This window comes from Cariama cristata, unplaced genomic scaffold (assembly GCF_000690535.1).
Source record: "Cariama cristata isolate BGI_N322 unplaced genomic scaffold, ASM69053v1 scaffold13526, whole genome shotgun sequence".
Classification (NCBI taxonomy): Eukaryota; Metazoa; Chordata; class Aves; order Cariamiformes; family Cariamidae; genus Cariama; species Cariama cristata.
The window spans coordinates 27,286-42,285 of record NW_009622791.1 but is presented as its reverse complement, the minus strand read 5'-3'; the positions used below and the strand labels follow the sequence as shown (position 1 = coordinate 42,285).

The window sequence follows — 15,000 nt, the reverse complement described above, 5'->3', positions numbered from 1 at the left end:
ATTTTAATAGAACCAAGGAATCTGTGGATGCACATTATCACAACAGGGACAAATTAATGTATTGCTAAAGCCTTTTGTGTACACAGTAACCCATTTTACTAGCAATCTTTTTATTCTTGTCTGTTTACTGAAGGAAAAAAAAACAGAATCTCATGGTAGGAGGAAAAAAATAGAGGCTTAGAGTAAAAGAACTTGTTTTGAAACGAGAAACAGATGTGCAGCCTTGGTGTTATGTTCTTTTTAATAGCATTCTTCACAAAGAAGTCTCAATCACTGGGTAGAAAGACATTGAGAAAGAGAATCTGGCTCCAGGACTGCTCTATAGCATAAAAGTTAGTATCTGGTTAAGTAAAAGTACAAAATCAAACTCCTAATAACAAGAAACTGACTGCTGATATAAAAGTGGCTCACATTTTATGCCTCATTTCTGTCACATAATTTTAAAACTTTTAACCAGTATTTATATTTGTTTTCGCTTTTTTGTTTTTTAAGTAGTTAGCATCTGTACAGCATGAAACAGTGTTGTTTACTTTCCAGGAAAAATAAAACAATAAATCAATGCTACCAGTCAATCAGTTTATTGTTCACACTAAATAAGATACATAGGTATCCCACCTCCAAAACAATATGGGTGCTGTGTTTTACACTCTTCCTGGTTTTAAACACAGTCCACTCAAAAAAAGACAGCACACTTCCCCTCCCTGCCCTGCCTCCTCCCAAAGGGGATAGATACTTCACTTTTCAGAGTCAGAAAAATCACAAAATTCAATGTTCTATTTAGAAATTTTAAATGCCTCGATATATTTGTGCACCCTGCTAACTATCCAGTTATCACAAGCAATGCAGAATGAATAGAAAAATACTGTGAGTGTTGGCATGTTGAAGAGAGACATTTCAGTTTCAACACCTGCTTGGAAGATAAGGAAGACACGTAGAAGTCTTGCCAGTTAAACTCTTCAAAGTTAACGTATCTGCTATTAAAACAGGAAGTTTAGTGAAAAGACTACAACGCTATGAAGAATGCTCTTAAGTGAGAAGATAATAAGATGAGGCATGTGAGCCATTGGGATCTTGGGTCTAGGCAGTTGCAAAGGCAGCACTGCTAACGTTCAAAATTTTATGAGACCCATAATTCTAGTTTCCCTAAAAAAAATCCTCAGGTTCTAGACTCGCCTTTTCATGAAGTCCTCAATTGTTATTGTCATTTGGTCCTAAAAAGTTGGAAAGAAAAGCCTAATAAGGTGATCCTGTAATACATCTGTGAAAAAGAATGCAACAGAACTGAACTTTTCTAAAGATCATGCAATGCTTTTTCAGGGACTCAGTTCATGATATTCCAACAGAAAAGTCTAACAATGTTACACGAGCACAAAGATGACTCTTAAGACACTTCATCTTTTGATAACACTCAAAGTATTATCTAAAAAGTGTGTATGTACAGCCATACACACTTGTGTGTTCACACACGATGAAGTTTTAAGAACAAGATCATCACAGTTCTGAAGAAAGTTATTCTGAAAATACTGAAAGGTTATAATCCACAAGGCAAAAATGCCATCAATTTTCGCTCATGTCCAAGTAATTAAAATACCCTCTGCATACACCATTTTCTCCTTACTTTCCCATAATTAATATCCAAAATGAAAGCAAATCAGTACAAAACCTTAACTAATCCAAGTACAATATGCTGAAAATTCATTTAAGAGATTGTTAGTTTACTTTAGAGTAGGAATGTAGTGATACAAATGTGTTTTCTCTGTTGCTGTTACCTACATCGATTTTGAATTGCAATAGACAGAAAATGGAGCATTAACTTACTGAAAAATAGGTCCTGAAAGGTCTCAACATGATTTTTTTTTTAGCTTATGACTTCTCGGTTTCTTCTTCTGAATAATGAAAAGGAGAAAAGTAGAATTCTTAGAAATTTAAGATATGTCAGTTTAAGCGTGGTCTTGTCAACACTAAGTTTTCAGGAACTGCACGCATTCTGAGCTTTTCTGAAATAACCTTGATGTGTTTTATATACAAGTAACCATTTTTCCTGATACAAATTCATAGACTAATAATACAGACAAAACTGCGAGATTTTTATTTTAGCTACTCTTTCCTTTCTAAAATATTGCTCACAAATTATTTTAAACATAATGGCAACTTCAGATTACAGTCAATGTAAGGACATTCCACTGAACAGCATACAAGCTTAAGGCATTCCTTGCCTAAAGCACTAGTAAATAGAAGTGAAAAGAAAGGAAGGGATAAAGAGAGAGGAAGTAGAAGAAAATAAACATCTCCATTTTAGAGACTGAGAATAGAGGAACAAAAGAGTTTTCAAGTAGACAATATCATTAGATCATCTGTCCTGACCTCTTTTAATACATGGGTATATCCTTCAGTCACCTAACAGCCATCTCTTGCTCACTCCACATTTTACACTGAATGGATATTTACAGCTTTATTTATCCCCATTCTGCTTCCTGTCCAAAATTTATGCTGATTAGCTCATCAGCAGTTACAACATTTTTGGCTCCAGTTCATACTGGCATTAGTCACTATTTACTGTACAGCAACTGCAGAAAGCCCTTCTTTTTCCCCATCTGAGGTTATTGACGATTTGTGGCTGGATAATCTGTTTGTTACCCATATACAGGGACAGGCAATACAGCACAACTCTCTGTTTTGCCTTGAAGAAACAGTCCAGGAACTATCCATTTTCTGCAGACAATCCCTACTGTTGGGAGTGAAGCAAGGTCACTTCCCCAAACATCTAAGAAAATCATTCTTCTCATAGAAAAGCAACTGTCTTACGCTGAATATTGTTTTGGCTGTTTATACAATTTGATTCTATAAAGACTGGAGTGGTCCATCTTTGATGGGTTGACTTACGCAAGCAAAAAGCCCGTAACGAGTGGGTACTGCAAATGAAGTCATTTATTCCATCTAGCTCTCTCCTGTCATCAGCAGTTCAACAACTAAGGCATTATCTGTCAGACACTAAGCACCCAAAACTATCACTACCTTAAGTGGAAATTGCAGCTGCTCAGTAGTTCATAAATCCAGATCTCTATCTTAAAAATCCTTTTTTTCTAGACTATTTCAGAGCTGAGGATTTTATTATCTGTATGTCCTACAATCCCTATGCAAAACAGCACTGAAGGAACAACAGTATTTTCACCAAACCCACACATATTTACTGGATTTCATCAGTTTCACTTATTTTACTGTAATTTTTTAATTCAATTTCCTTCACTTTTTTCCAATTTCAAAGAAAACAGAAGCACTTCTGCAAAGACACAGATATAGGCAACCCTGTAAAAATGTGGAAAAATTGAATAAAGGTTAAACTTAAACTGTTAAAAAATGCCTACATTGTCATTTGCAAACAAAAGAACAGCTGCCCAACAAAGTGAGACTGGTGATTTGCTAAGTTTAACAAAAGAAAACAGGTATAAATGTAGACAGACTCCTGTCAAAGACTGCAATGTGAAGAATGCAGAAAAGCATACAAGAAAAAACTACAATAGTTAAAAATAGGAAAGTATTAAAAAATATCTGGGAAAAGATGTAGTACCCATCCCTTTAATCTCATGACATTAAAAATGTAATTCAAATACAAGGAAACTCTATAACATTTAAATATTACAATCTAAAATTTTAGCATAATTTAAATATGGGATTATAATAAAGCAAGTTCTATTTGCATAAAGATTAGGGAAAAAAATAATCAGAATCTTACATCATCCCCCAATTCCATGAGACAACTGTTACAAGACTGGACCATAGAAGAAAGAGACATGGATGCAGTTCCATTCTTTCAGTGCTGCATGTTGGCATTACTTTTTAGTATGTAGAGGTAGAACTATGGCCAAAATTATCAAATGCACACAGTGCTGCACTGTATAAATCTGAAGTACTTGTCTATCAAAATTATCAATCCAAAAGAGTGCCTGGAACCATAACCTTGTATGCATGAAAATTTTCATTCATGTGATTTAGACTTTAACCTTTAGGTAACCCTGCCAATTTTTCAAATTAGTTCAAGTTTTTCTTATATACACTGTAACAATTGACAATTAGCACTCTTTGCACATAACTGATATGAACAAGTATTTTGTCTCACTTATTGCACTAAATATGTCAACATATTAAATGACTTTTAACAGTCACTAATGTTAAAGAATCATACATGTTCCAGCCAGGAACATTTGGGCTTTTTTTACTTAAAGCGATTCCTCAGCTTACAAATAAAAAAAATCTAGGCATAAATGGCACACATGAAGCATACCATGCCTATATTTTCTTTGATGAATATGCACTGAATCCTTGGAATAACTGAACAATAAATAAGGGAATAAAGGCACTAGGTTGCAAGTATGCAAAACTCTTATGGAGTAAAAAGAACAATTACAAATTACTTATATCGAGTAAAATGAATAAATGACCTTTTGAGTTTCAGACCGAAACCTACAGAATCAGGTTTGAACCGTTTCTACGTTCAGCAACGGTAGGATGAACATCATCACCATACCATCAGCAAACATTGTATGTTCCTAGTTTTTATCCAGTTAAGTATTCTCCAACTTCGTTTTTACAATTCTTATATAAGAGTCCGTCAGCAAGTATATATTTTAAGTCAAAGTATTTCAGTTCAGTTTTGTGACACAAAAAGAATACTGTAACAGCTTCACAGAGAGATGACAAGACAGCATTAAGTTGCCATCAGAATAATTTAAAAATGGTATTCTAAACACAGCTAGACATTGAACATGTCAATATGAGGAAACTGTGGTGATGCTATCTCTTTCCTACTGATTGATAGTCCTTGTACTTGGTCTTCGTACTAATTGTAGTTAAAATGTAAATGAATTGGAGGAAGAACTATTGAAACAAACAAACTCTAAGACCCATAGAATTTAATTTAAATGCAACAGAAATACAACCTGTCAGAAATACGAATCAATTGTTTTTAACAATGGTAGATTTCTTCTTTCCCTTAAATACAGTATTTTAAAGTTAGTTAAACTTACAAATGGGAAAATTATTTTTATTCATGGTGCAGAAACTATATTATATGAGTATTTTCACTTAAAGACTTCAATTAATTCTGTTCTTTTAGTTCAGATAATACAGATTTCTGTTTAAGATGGTCTTCATAAACCATTCTCTCCCCCACTTACAACTGCTTAGAATAACATCTTACATCCATATAAGATCACTGAACAATTACTGGAACATATTTTTACTTCTTTTAATGCTATTTAACTTGGACACAAGTAAACTAGTCAATACCATGGACCAGTCAGTCACACCGGCTGCTTCTTGGACCAAATTCTGAGATTCTCTGCAACATAGCTTTGATAGTAGTATCTAACATGGTACGCTGCCACATCAGCATAAATGGACATGCTGTTTCACTTAAACATCAGGAAACACTTAACAAATTCACCAAATAAATGAAATACGGAATAACAAAACCATTTGTTTTCTTCTCTGAAGGGCAAAAGTGTGTTACTTATTACTAGAAAGGAATTCTTAATCTAGCAACTTTACTATTCGAAACCAAAAGAAAGAACAACAGAATTGCTGATTTTCTGGAGTAAAAGGAAGAGGGAATACAAGTTTCAGAGAGTTGCATGTTTTCTGTTGTTTTTTTCTCCCTTCCTCTTTCTCTCTCCCTCTCAAGAAACCTTAATCATTTAATCGGTGGAGTTGAAAATTTCCATCGCAAAGAACACAATACTAAAAAATGGCTCTGGAAACCACTTCGCAGTAAACCTTAGCTATCTGCTCCCTTGTGCCATGAAGACAAGACTCCAGACCATAATGATCTGGGGAGGAATGTTGTTTTACTTTGTTATTTAAACATATATTCTCTATGCCAAGTTGTATTTAAACTCCTTAAGATATCTAATGGTTGCATCTGCCATCCAGGAAGAAGTCTTAAATGATGAAGACAAATGGATTGGCTAGAATAAAGACAATTATCTTAGAATAGGGGGCTGGGTAATAAAAACTGGGTTTGCTCAGCAAAACATGAAAGATGCAAATCTCCAGTTTTCACCATTTAAATACAGTTGCAAACACCCACACTCAAAACAAACATTTTGCTTCTGAGAGGCTAAGATTTACCTATCCTGAAGTCAGAAGTTTTGAAAATGCATCCTCCTCTCAGAGCCCTGAATGCAAACCAAAACCTCACCCACATGAAAATATTTGGGTGGGTGATTTAGTCTCACAAGACATAAACTGATCTTTAACTTTTTATAAACCATGTCAATTCTTAATATAGATAAATATATTAACAATATAAGCTAAAATGGAATAATGTCTTACTGATTTGTTGTGGAGAAGCACAATAGTTTCTTCTCCTAAGAGAAACAGTAAGTAATAACAGCAAGAAATTACTTCCTGCTGCAACCCCAACTAAACTACAACAGAGAATAAGACAGATTAGTCAAAAAGAAAAAAAGAAAGTCTCCTCTATTCTTTTACACTTGCTACGTTTATCTTAGTTGAAGAAAACATAACAAAACAATAAATTGATTAAGAAGCCATTTCACAGATATGTTACAAGTTGAAATGAAGACACAATAGAATGGCTAAGAGCAATTGTTAATTAAAGATTTTAAGCATCAGCATGCCTGGGGGAGGGAAGAAGAGGACAAGTAAACACTGCCAGCAGCAGTACTGGTTAAAGTTTTGAACTATCCTTCTTGTGATCTGACTGAATTTTTGAAGAACATTATTTCTTTTCAGTACCATAAGATAACGCATCACATTTTATTTTTTAAAAATCCTTTCTTCTGTTGACTTTGGGAGTCTGTTTGGTGTCAACAACCTATGCTATCTATTAAATGTCAATAAACCCATATCCCACAACTCTGAATAACTGCTGCAAAACATTCATCATTTCTAACTCTTTACAACCTAGCCATAACAGTGCTAACACATGGGAACATCAACTTGCTTTCTGAATTTTGGGAAATGGTATGATTTAAGATTGAACATAAACATTTTCTATCTTACTCCATGCTCCTTCCGTTTACGACCTTTATTGTGGATCTGTTATTCGCAAGGTAGTTTATTTGGCACTACTGCCTTCGCACAGGATTAGCTACGATGTTTCCAGTCATCATGATGGACTAAGCAAGGAGTAACAAGACATAACTTCTCCATTGAACTACACATACTTCATCAACATCATGTATTTTTTTTTAGATATAGGACAGAGATTATGAGCTCTCTCCCACCTTACTAGATTCCAGTGTTGTTGTTTTTTTAAGTTCCATTTTTCAATTCTCATCCATCCTGTCTGTACAGATACCTTCCCACCATCTCCAAGGCACAAAACTGAATACACCACTGATTCCACACCCTTTTCTCTGTTCACAAAATAGGGTAATGTTTCAAGTTCATATTACTTTTAAGATTTCTGGGGTTCTTGATCACATTTGCCCTCCTCTAAGGGAACAAAATTCCATTATAATGGTCATATCGCCACGGTCATAATTTCTTAGTGTGTGATGGGGCGTTCTTAGTACGCATCACAGCTTCCTTCTGTTAGTATCCTTTTACTTGGGATAATCTACATTATATTTTGTTGACTTCATAAAAAAAATTCAGTATTTTTGAAAAAAGTAAGACCGAGCATTATTTTCCAGAGCACACATCTTCCAGGCAACCAGCAGTAAAACCATCCTCACCATGACTAATTTTTAAAATATAAATTATTTCAATTCTCTCACTGAATTTAAAATTTATATCCCAAGAGGTAAAGACTGTCTGAGATTTCAAAAGTTATGGGCAAGAAAATCCTGTCTCCTGCTTCCCCCAGTTAAAAGGACATTTTTTCAAAGAGGAAAATCAAAAGTGATAAATTTTTGTATGTCACTTATGATAAAGCAAATTTCCATGCCTCCTCAACAGTAAGAAAAGTATGACATTTAACTCAGTATGCTGAAAATATGCCTAGGTATGTTAATGATGCATTCTTTAAGTATGAACGAAATCTATCCAATATTAATACAGAGGCTGCACTGTACACAGAAGTGTCAAATGTTAACGTGTAAATTCAGGAAATAAGGAAATTTATAAAGGGACTCAGCTACATAGAGTTAATGTTACAGCACGGCTACAGAAATAACTCTTTTTAAACATTCCTTTAAATTTTTCGCAGTGTTCATTCCTGAAGGACAAACTTTTCTCCCCACTTCCTCCATTATTTCTGCAAGCTATGCAAGAGTTAGCTTTTTTTAAGTACAGGAAAGATGAAGGCTTTTTTTCCCCCCACGACTTCTACATCTCTATTTAACATCAACACAAAACTTGAACTGAGAAATGTGTAATATAAAAAGATTAAAAAGTTTCATTGACAGATCTTACAATATGCTGTTACTGGGAGAAAGCAAATATGAAAGTCTTCTCAACGCAGCTAGGGCAAATATGAAGGGTTTTGCTGGAATCAAAATTAAAATTATCTCAACTGAAAAACGTCAGTAAGTTCCTGAATAGTGCAGGTTACTGTCATAACTGATCAGAACCATTTAAAGTAAAAATGCATGCAAAGCAGTTAGCAGAGGAGAACAATAAAAGCATTGTTATGTCTACATGATGATAGATTTCAAAACTAAAATACTCATAAATAACTTACGCAACACAGGCACTTAGTAAATGTCACAGGAAAAGTGTTTAATGTATTCCTGGGATGTTAAAAATGGAAAACATCTGCAACGGTAGGGAAATATCTTGACTGAAAACAGAAATTGTAACATAGTGCCCAGAATACTATCTCTGATCCTAGTGTCTACCCCTTCATGAAATGCAATGAAATTGAAAAATATTTAAAGGTAAGTCAGTAAAATTACTCAGTAGTTCAAAAACTATGACTTAAGCAGCTCAATTTTTCAGCATACTGAATAAAAAGTTGAGAAAGAATGTGAATATTAGTAGAGATAGTTATGACACTTTTTTTTTAATTTGATAGTGCAGATAATTACACATCAGAACAATTTTAGGAGGGGAAGGAGAGAAGTATCTTTAAGGAAAATAAACTAGCTTTCTAGCACATGGACGATAAATCCAAACTCTGGAGGAAATAGAATCTGTGAGCTATATGTAAAAACAGAGGGGGCATCTGTATATCTGTTTATTGGTTAGTAGCAATAATCTTTTCTGACATTAAACTCTGAATCTATGAGGTCTCCTGGTTCAGTCCATGATGTACAAGGAAGAGGGAGGAGCAATGACAGGAAAATTTTCATTACCCTCATTAAAATATAAACACTGGCAGTTTCGCATTAAGGAAGATACATATTTTAACATTCATGTTTCAAGGCTTTAGCCAGTTGCCTGCAAGGATCAGGTAGTACAGGATCAGGACCACTCTACTTTTCTGCAGGATTGTAATGCTTCTCACCTCAACATTACGAGAAAACATCTTTATTTTGCTCCCAACAGCGTAAACAGACAGCTGAATTAGCATGTTAAGTAATAAGTTTAACATTCTTATTCTGTAAGTAAAGCAGTTATTACAAAAAATATTTATACTAAAGAACTTTGGACTCTCCCTTCTCAATAACAGGACAAGTTTGACAAGTTCCTCAGACCTACTACTCAACTGGCAGCACAGCGCCATTAGCTGTGAAAGAAGATACTTTCCATTCTAGCATACGCTTGTGCGGAACCAGAATAAGACAGAGGGGGGAATCATCCAAGGAAAATTTGGCCCTGAATAAAAATAGATCGGTTTCCTGCTGCGACCATCCCAAAATTCCTGAACAATTGCCTGTGGGAAGCTTCTCTGGCATGCAGCCTGTTTAGGACAATTCTGGGTAAGGAATAGCTGGCTGCTGGGATGTCTGGTCTCTTTGGCTTCAAAAACAGAGAAATGATGTCATGACTGTGAGTCAAAATGAAATGGAATCTAATCTCTAAACATGCAGATCATTAGCAGCTTCTCTTAAGTCATCCAGCTGTACTGGATGGCTTAAGAATCTACTGGAATTTTTTTTTTTAAATTCCTCATTCATTAGTTTTATGTTTTAAGAGTTACAGTGACAAGAGCTCAAGAAAGAGAATGCTGACATAAAAAAGAAGAAAATGAATAAACTACCAGCAAATTCAATTATATCAGAAGAGCCACTTCTCTCCTGTGCTAGAAGTTTGAAATTACAGTAAATCTGACATAGATCAGGATGAAATTATGCTAAATTGCTGCATTAAAAAAAAACAACAAACCAACCCAAAACAAACCACCACACAGACTACACTTAAACTTTAATTAGATTTGTCATTTCAAACTATTAGCATCAGATTTCCAGATAATGCAGGGTGACATACTCTTACGCTAACAAATAGAAAGTTAGCAAAGTAAACAAATGCTGTGTTTCTACTGTAAGGAAATACGTGCGCCAATGAGGCAACCTTTTCAGCACAGAAGTAATTTAATACGCAAAACCACATGAAAAGTGATCTCTCTGGGAATAGCACAGCTGCTAAAATCCAAGTCAGTTTTTATTAAATCATCAAGTCTGTTTATGTAAAACAGGACTCTCTTAAAATGACCTCCAAGAGGAAATGATTTGCTAACAAAAAATTGATACCTGCATTTAATTTATCTACATCAATGTATGTTTTTATTGTTTTTATGTATCAACATGTCCTGGATCAGAGATAAAAAGAAACAAATTGAAAAAAAAAAAACGGGAAAAAAGCTTATTCTAACAGCTTAACTTCTCAGGCCCCATGATCATAAAGTTTTAGCTACTGCTGAGCTTTCAGCTACTGAGGAGGGTAGATATATGTTTCTAAAAATAACATCAGTTTTATGTTTAGTGTTTCAATTCTGAAGGAGAAAATGGACGTTAATGGTCCTTCAAAATTTGTCAAATGTACCCAGATAGCCTAGAGAAATAAAAGGAATACTGTAGAAGAAGAAATTGTGCAAGTCCTCAAAAAAATGACAGTGCCTCAAGAGTGTTTGAAAGAAGAAGGACAAGTGCAGTGAAAAGAACGGAAGGAACTTCCTGCAGTAAGTCTCAAGGTACATAAAAGTGAACTAAATTAATGACACTCCCAAGCAGTCCAAATCATAAGTCAAAACCTCTGAATCTTCATATCGAGATATCCCAGTCAAAACTTCTTGTACATGCACTACACGGCCATACAAAACTTGCCAGAAAAAACTTCAAGGCCACAGTACAGGAAAACAATCCGAGACTGAAGAGGAGGCATCACACAGACACATTAGTGCCCTAGTGTTCCGGCAAGACACAGCTCAGATCCAAGCAACAGCTGTAAATCCATTAGGTGATTCAGGACTGTCAACACTAGCATCAAAATGAAACAGTCTTTTCAATAAATAAATGTTATGGAAGTAATTTTTTTTTCTTACATGTTCTTTATATGTTTGTTTTGTATCATAAACCGGAAATGTAGACAACTTCTCATATTTGTAATGATACTAAGTTAAAGAAAGCTAAAAATATGTATTTATTCATCAGACATCAGAAATAATTTCTTAAACAACTAAAACAATACCAATTTTATTCCTTCTTACAAAGCTAAAAGATATTGAGAGTATTTACGTGACAAACTTTTCCGAAATGTGTTAGCCCTAGTCTCTGCTTGGTTTCTTCAGCTGACTAGAACGTTTGTGTGCAGATAGCATGCTAATAGGTGATGCCAAAGAAATTTAGAAAACAGCTAAAAAAGAAGGGTATGAGGGCAAGAGCACTTTAGCTGAAGTAAGAACACAGATTCCAAGCCCTAAGGAAGTAAGAGAGAATGTGAAATACAAAGCAGTCCTTGGCACCCCAAGACCGACCTACAGCAAGACCATTCTGTACATATAAATAAAGTACAGACAAACTCAAGACTTACTTTGGTTGAACAGGCTGTGCACTTATCAAATGCCAAGCTGACTGGAAGAACATTATCAAATCTTGATAAAAATCCACGGATCTAGAAGATGAAAAACATTACAATACTACTTCACAATTGCAAAAAACACTTCCTAAGTTCAACATGAACCAGACACATACATTCAATAAAAAGATAAAGAACGGCTATAATTAGTGTAATACTGTTCTAACACAGTGAGCCTCAATAACACCTGTAGTAAATTTATATTCAATATATATTGCTGTTTCTCTATGTACAAATAACGGCACAACTATCTAAATGCAACACTATTTAAACATGAATAGAGGCACAGCACCACCTGGAGTTTGACTTTTCTGATTGCAAAGTTTGATGAAAAAAAAAGTCATAGTATAACCAGTTAAACACATTTTATTTTCCCATCTCTATAACATATAATCTGAAAGCTTAACTGTTGTGCATTCCTAAATTATGTTGGTCACATGATACTACTGATACGTAATTTCAAAATTCCAGACCATTGCTTCTGCTAACAGAAATAGCACTGAAAACACTTCGCAGCAGGGGCTCTTTGGAGTATTGATCATCTTTTTTATTCTGTGCTTTTACAGGTCTACTACAATGAAGAGACATCACTAAGAACAGAACTTAGGCAGCTCTGCAATACAAATAACAATGCCTTAATTAATATTGAAGTCTATTATGGAAAATACTCCCAATATGCACTTCATGCATTTCATGCAGTTGAAATGGCATAAACCTCAGAAGCCAACTGCAATTTAAACAGTATTAAGACTAAGGTATTTTTGCAGAAACCAAGTCATACATAATGACCCAGGAAAAGAAAGGAAAACAACAAAACCAAGTCTTTCTGATACCACATTGCTTTGTATTTCTGTTATCCTAGGAACTCCAAGACACTTCCTGGAAATAAATTCAGTTCATTTATGACAGACTAAGACTATGAGTGTGTAACATTTATTATCCACAACGGAATATCTTCTTAATGAAGAGGACTGCTGCATTAATTGGTTACTATTCTTCTTTTTCCACACAAGTGGGCTAACCAAATGAACAAAGGGCAACACAAAAAAAAACACACCAGAAAGTAACAGTTAATTCTAGACCTCTGGAGAAAACATTGCACTCACTGAATTGATTACATGGTTGACTGCTAAGAGAAATCAGCAGTTTGTAAAAGGAATAGATGTCACAATATTTGAAAAAAATTGTCTATTTTCATTTCATACCTACTAAAGTTGATCTTTGCGTTATACCTTCTAAGAGAGATGACACTGATGATAGTCACTAAATGTCAATGTGAAAACAGAAGTCATAATTCAATTGAAAGTTTTCCAATTAAATTCCGTATTTTATGTGGATCATGTCTCAAAGCATAGCCCAAAATAGAACAATAATGCAAGTAAAATCATGTAGGGATGTAAAATAAATCAGACAGGACTGAGTGGACAGTTGACATTCTCATCATCAGGGAATATGTGAACTGTAAGGTCATTATTTTTCCAGTAGAAACAGTAAACTTTCTAAAGTTTACTGGGAAATAGTCTAAAAAAACCTCTACTACATAATATAATATTTCTAGCTTTTTGTTGGGGGGGGAGGCGGGGAGGGGGGATCACTTCTTCACTACCCCTTTTTAGGTGTTAAGAGAAAGTTCAAATTACAGATCTGTTCTCCAGAGGTCTGGTGTAGAGTCACCATTTTGAAACAAAGTCACTGTATATATGTAAGACTCACAAAGATTCAACTGTCAAAATTACTGAAGTTACTTTTCAAAACAAACTGACCTAGCATAAGTAAAATCCCCTTCATATTACCACCTCATATGATCACAGGAAACATTTAGATAACTACAGAAAAATATCTTGAAATTACAACATTCATTTTTGAACTAAAAAAGCAAAAACTTCTCCAAAGATAAATCAGAAGGGAGTACCTGGATCACTAAACGAACACGACTTAGATTTGGCTTTTTCTTCCTATTGAGACACGAGAGGTCAAAAAATCTCCCTCACATATACTGCAGCAGTTGGCATAGGTTGGGCCTGGCTGACAAGAGCATTAGCATTTTAACTACAAAGAACCCTATAGGATAAGGGAGTAACTCAGTTATAATAAAGTAACCTGTCAGTTGTCGTGAAAGCTACGAAATTATCAATTAGTGCCAAAGTTGGAAACTGTGGAGAACCTTCCAGATGAGCAGATTATGAGTGCCAGAGAGGACAAAAGCCTTGTGCTGAGGGTATCTGAACAAGCCAATTGAGAATCGGATAATGTCTACCCATCCTGCAGCTGACAGTGTCCACAGTAACAGGCAGAAAAGCTTCAGGGGTATGGGAGAGAGACTCCTGAGAAAGAACTGGAGAGATCCCAGAGTTACTGAAGAGAGAGAACCCAGGGAGAACCCAGGGGGACCTCATTGCATAAAACGACTCATGGGTAAGCACTGGTTACTACATAAAATTATAAACAAAATTAGACTGATTTTATATAGACCAAACCTTGTGATAACCTGAATGTTGCAAAGAAAACACAGCAGTAGGTTTATCTTTTTCTGAATCAAGATTCATGCTTAGCATAAAAAAAAAAAAAAAAATAAAAAAAAAAATCAATAGAATCTAAATATACCACTTAGAAACAAATTATTTATTTATACAATGGAAGCATCCAAGCTGAGTCACTCAGATAGCAACATAAAGAGGCACAGAATACTTTTAATCCCCAATGATAATATCACAGGGGATATGACTATGGGGACAAGGTCAGCAGGCAGTTTTTTTGAAGGACTGTGTCAATATCACAAACAAAAATAAGTCTATCCAGCAATTTGAAAAACAGTATCCTTAACACATTTGTAACTAGAGCTTGGGTTGAGCAGAAGAATAAAGTCTGCTGTATTGCACCAGAAATACATCCGAAATACATCAGAACTGTAGTAATTGTGAGTTGGCTGCATTTGAATTTTTTTTTTTAATTTGGAAAGGATTTAAAAAGTGAACAAAAGTAACTTTGAGATGCTCATATTGTCAGCTCTGATGGGGAACAGAAAAGTCAGAGGTTGTCTTATTCACATACTGCCTGCTCCAAACAAATTCCTGCCAA

General features: G+C 34.9%; 1 protein-coding gene across 1 annotated transcript in view; it reads right to left on the bottom strand.

Moving 5' to 3' along the window:
* ATG7 (autophagy related 7) overlaps positions 1 to 15,000 on the bottom strand; it is a 122,157-nt gene that overhangs the window by 83,704 nt on the left and 23,453 nt on the right. The window lies entirely within an intron of this gene.